The following is a 5,091-nucleotide window of genomic DNA, read 5'->3' as shown; positions in this document are numbered from 1 at the left end:
CACAGACCAGCCTCGACACCACCTCCAGCGACAGGTCGCTGCCTCTGCAGCCTCAGCCGCAGGCTCGGCACCGCCTCCAGCGACAGCTCGCTGCCACTGCAGCCCCAGCCGCAGGCTCAGCACCGCCTCCAGTGACAGAGGGCTGCCTCTGCAGCCTCAGCCGCAGGCTCGGCACCGCCTCCAGTGACCGGGCGCTGCCTCTGCAGCCTCAGCCGCAGGCTCGGCACCCCACCTCCAGCGGCAAAATGCTGCCACTGCAGCCCCAGGCTCAGCACCGCATCCAGCGTGAGGTCGCTGCCACTGCAACCTCAGCCTCAGCACCGCCTCCAGCGACAGATCGCTATCACTGCAGCTTCAGCTTCAGCCTCAGCACCGCCTCCAGCGATTAGGACGCTGCCACTGCAGCCTCATCACCGCTCTAAACGACAGGTCGACTGACCTACTGAGATGTACTTTCCTTTAGCAGCCCATTTTAAGTCAGCATACATTTTTTATATACCCAAACAACAATTGCAAAGCTCACTCCATGGAGAGAGTGCTTCTCTTCTAGGTTTCTCTTCTACAAGATGATGCAATCATTGGCTTCTTTACTCAAACACAGATAGCTAACAGGCAGTGTGTGAGGCAGGAGGCAGAAAAGGGAAACACTCAGACCCAATATGTAGGAGAGAAAGAAGGGAAAAGAAATAAACTGAGAATAAGAAATGATGGGTCCCTTAAATGTGTATATTTTAATGCTAGGAGCATTGTAAGAAAGGTGGATGAGCTTAGAGCCTGGATTGACATCTGGAAGTATGATGTTGTGGCGATCAGTGAAACATGGTTGCAGGAGGGTTGCGATTGGCAATTAAATATTCCAGGATTTCATTGTTTCAGATGTGATAGAATCGGAGGGGCAAGAGGTGGGGGTGTTTGCATTGCTTGTCAGGGAGGATATCACAGCAGTGCTTTGGCAGGACAGACTAGAAGGCTCGATTAGGGAGGCTGTTTGGGTGGAACTCAGAAATGAGAAAGGTTTAGCAACACTTATAGGGGTGTATTATAGACCGCCAAATAGGGAACGAGAATTGGAAGAGCAAATATGTAAGGAGATAGCAGATATTAGTAGTAAGCACAGAGTGGTGATTGTGGGTGATTTCAATTTTCCGTATATAGACTGGGAATCGCATTCTGTTAAAGGGCTGGATGGTTTGGAGTTTGTAAAATGTGTGCAGGATAGTTTTTTGCAGCAATACGTAGAGGTGCCTACTAGAGAAGGGGCAGTGTTGGACCTCCTGTTAGGAAATGAGATGGGTCAGGTGACGGAGGTATGTGTTGAGGAGCACTTTGGGTCTAGTGATCACAATGCCATTAGTTTTAATATCATTATGGAGAAGGTCAAATCTGGACCAAGGGTTGAGATTTTGGATTGGAGAAAGGCTAATTTTGAGGAGATGAGAAAGGATTTAAAAGGAGTGAAATGGAAATTTTTGTTTTATGAAAAGGATATAATAGAGAAATGGAGGATATTTAAAGGTGAAATTTTGAGAGTACAGAGTCTTTATGTCCCTGTTCGGTGGAAAGGAAAGAATAATAATTTGAAAGAGCCGTGGTTTTCCAGGGAAATTGGACACTTGGTTCGGAAAAAGAGGGAGATATACAATAAATATAAGCGGCAGGGAGTAAATGAGGTTCTTGAGGAATATAAAGAATGTAAAAGGAATCTTAAGAAGGAAATTAGAAAAGCGAAAAAAAGATATGAGGCTGCTTTGGCAAGTAATGTAAAAGTAAACCCCAAGGGGTTTTACAGATATGTCAATAGCAAAAGGATAGTGAGGGATAAAATTGGTCCATTAGAGAGTCAGAGTGGTCAGCTATGTGCTGAGCCGGAAGAAATGGGGGAGATATTAAACAATTTCTTTTCTTCGGTATTTACCGAGGAGAAGGATATTGAATTATGTGAGGTAAGCGAAACAAGTAAAGTAGTGATGGAAATTAGGAGGATTAAAGAAGAGGAGGTACGGACACTTTTGAAAAATATAAAAGTGGATAAGTCTCCAGGTCCTGATAGGATATTCCCTAGGACATTGAGGGAAGTTAGTGCAGAAATAGCAGGGGCTATGACGGAAATATTTCAAACGTCATTAGAAACGGGGATGGTGCCGGAAGATTGGCGCATTGCGCATGTTGTGCCCTTGTTTAAAAAAGGTTCTAAAAGTAAACCTAGCAATTATAGACCTATTAGTTTGACGTCTGTGGTGGGAAAATTAATGGAAAAGATACTTAGGGACAATATATATAATTATTTGGATAATCAAGGCCTGATTAGAAACAGTCAACATGGATTTGTGCCTGGAAGGTCATGTTTGACTAATCTTCTTGAATTTTTTGAAGAGGTTACCAGGGAAATTGATAAGGGCAAGGCTGTGGATGTTGTCTATATGGACTTCAGTAAGGCATTTGACAAGGTTCCACATGGAAGGTTGATTAAGAAGGTTAAATCGTTGGGTATTAATAGTGAGGTTGCAAGATGGATTCAACAATGGCTGAATGGGAGATACCAGAGGGTAATGGTTGACAATTGTATGTCAGGTTGGAGGCCAGTGTCTAGTGGAGTACCCCAAGGATCTGTGTTGGGTCCACTGTTGTTTGTCATTTACATTAATGATCTGGATGATGGTGTGGCAAATTGGATTAGTAAATATGCAGATGATACTCAGATAGGTGGAGTAGTTGATAGTGAGGTAGATTTTCAAAGTCTACAGAGAGACTTGGGCCTTTTGGAAGGGTGGGCTGAAAGATGGCAGATGGAGTTTAATGCTGATAAGTGTGAGGTGCTGCATTTTGGTAGGACAAATCAAAATAGGACGTACAGGGTAAATGGTAGGGAATTGAGGAATGCAGTGGAACAGAGGGATCTGGGAATAACTGTGCATTGTTCCCTGAAGGTGGAATCTCATGTGGATAGGGTGGTGAAGAAGGCGTTTGGTATGCTTGCCTTTATAAATCAGAGCATCGAGTATAGAAGTTGGGATGTAATGTTAAAATTGTACAGGGCATTGGTGAGGCCGAATCTGGAGTATGGTGTGCAGTTCTGGTCGCCAAATTATAGGAAGGATGTCGACAAAATGGAGAGGGTACAGAGGAGATTTACTAGAATGTTGCCTGGGTTTCAGCACTTAAGCTACAGAGAGGTTGAACAGGTTGGGTCTTTACTCTTTGGAGCGTAGAAGGTTGAGGGGGGACTTGATAGAGGTTTTTAAAATTTTGAGAGGGACGGACAGAGTTGACGTGGGTAGGCTTTTCCCTTTGAGAGTGGGGAAGATTCCAACAAGGGGACATAGCTTCAGAATTGAGGGACAAAGGTTTAGGGGTAACATGAGGGGGAACTTCTTTACTCAGAGGGTGGTGGCTGTATGGAATGGGCTTCCGGTGGAAGTGGTGGAGGCTGGCTCGATTTTATTATTTAAGAGTAAATTGGATAGGTATATGGATAAGAGGGGATTAGAGGGTTATGGTCTGAGTGCAGGTAGATGAGACTAGGTCAGGGAGAATGGTCGGCGTGGACTGGTAGGGCCGGACAGGCCTGTTTCCATGCTGTAGTTGTTATATGTTATATGTTTTTGTTATAAATTTCACCTGCCTTGTCCAGCCTTACTAAATGAGATAATGTTGATGTGAAAATCTCCCAGTTCCCAGGTGATGAGAATGGACTGACATTCAGATTTTGCCATTAGCACCATTTTTCCCACGAGGCTCTTGATATTCCAGATCCTGAATTTCATATTATGGAGATGTTGCCCATGCGTGATTTATTTTAACGTGGGGTAACAGACTCGGCACAGGAAGGGCTTGAACAAGTGGTACATGCACAAATAAATTGAATTCAGATGTAAGTGCCTCACCCATTGCTCCCTCCTCACTTATTTTCCCTCTCCTTGACCCCCTCCCTCACACCTCTGTTTCCTCTGTCCTGTCTATGGCTACGCATCAAAGCAAAATTTGTCCATGGCATGCACAACATTTGATGAATGTAAATGATTAGAATAGTGGATAGGATGGCATTAGAGTATATTTCTTTATTCTTAAAGGAATGATTCAAAGTTTCTGAAGGAAGATATATTTAATAACGTAAAACTGTTTTTGTATTCTAGCAGAGAAACAACCATAAACAGTGTACTGAAATTCCAGAGGTATTTGAACATAATAATAATAATAAATTTTATTTGTCATATGTAGGTTGGCGCAAGGTCAACGGTACAATTAAATGTATTTGACAAGACATATGAACGCCAGATAGTGGCGCAGCGGTAGAGTTGCTGCCTTACAGCGAATGCAGCGCCGGAGACTCAGGTTCGATCCTGACTACGGGTGCCATCTGTACGGAGTTTGTACGTTCTCCCCATGACTTACGTAGGTTTTCTCCGAGATCTTCGGTTTCCTCCCACACTCCAAAGACGTACAGGTATGTAGGTTAATTGGCTGGGCAAATGTAAAAATTGTCCCTAGTGGGTGTAGGTATAGTGTTAGTGTGCGGGGATCGCCGGGCGGCGCGGACCCGGTGGGCCGAAGGGCCTGTTTCTGCACTGTATCTCTAAAAATCTAAACAACGGGTCACCTCAGCAGTAATATTCCAAGGATAAATAAGATTTTAAAAATGACATTAGTAAGGTAAAAAGACAATATTAAAAATAGGTAAAAAGACAATATTAAAAATAATCAACATGTATGATTTGAAATGTGTTTATGAGTTCAGAAGCCTGATGGCCTGATGGTAGAAACTGTTCTTAAGTCTGGTGGTACGCGCAGCCATACTCCTGTATCGTCTGCCTGACGGTAACAAGGAGTACAGCCCGCGTGCTGGGTGGCTGTGGTCCTTGATGATGCTGCGTGCCTTCCGCAGGCACCGCCGGTAGAAAATATCCTGAATGGCCGGGAGACAGTTGCCAGTGATGTACTGTGCCGTCTTCACCACTCTCTCTAGTGATTTGTGGCTGTGGGTAGAACAGTTCCCATACCAGACTGTAATGCAGCCTGTCAGCAGGCTCTCGATGGTGCATCTGTAGAAGTTTGTGAGGATGCTGGCATTCATGCCAAACTTCCTCAGGATAA

This window comes from Rhinoraja longicauda, chromosome 12, assembly GCF_053455715.1.
Source record: "Rhinoraja longicauda isolate Sanriku21f chromosome 12, sRhiLon1.1, whole genome shotgun sequence".
NCBI lineage: Eukaryota > Metazoa > Chordata > Chondrichthyes > Rajiformes > Arhynchobatidae > Rhinoraja > Rhinoraja longicauda.
This window is presented reverse-complemented; position numbering follows the sequence as displayed.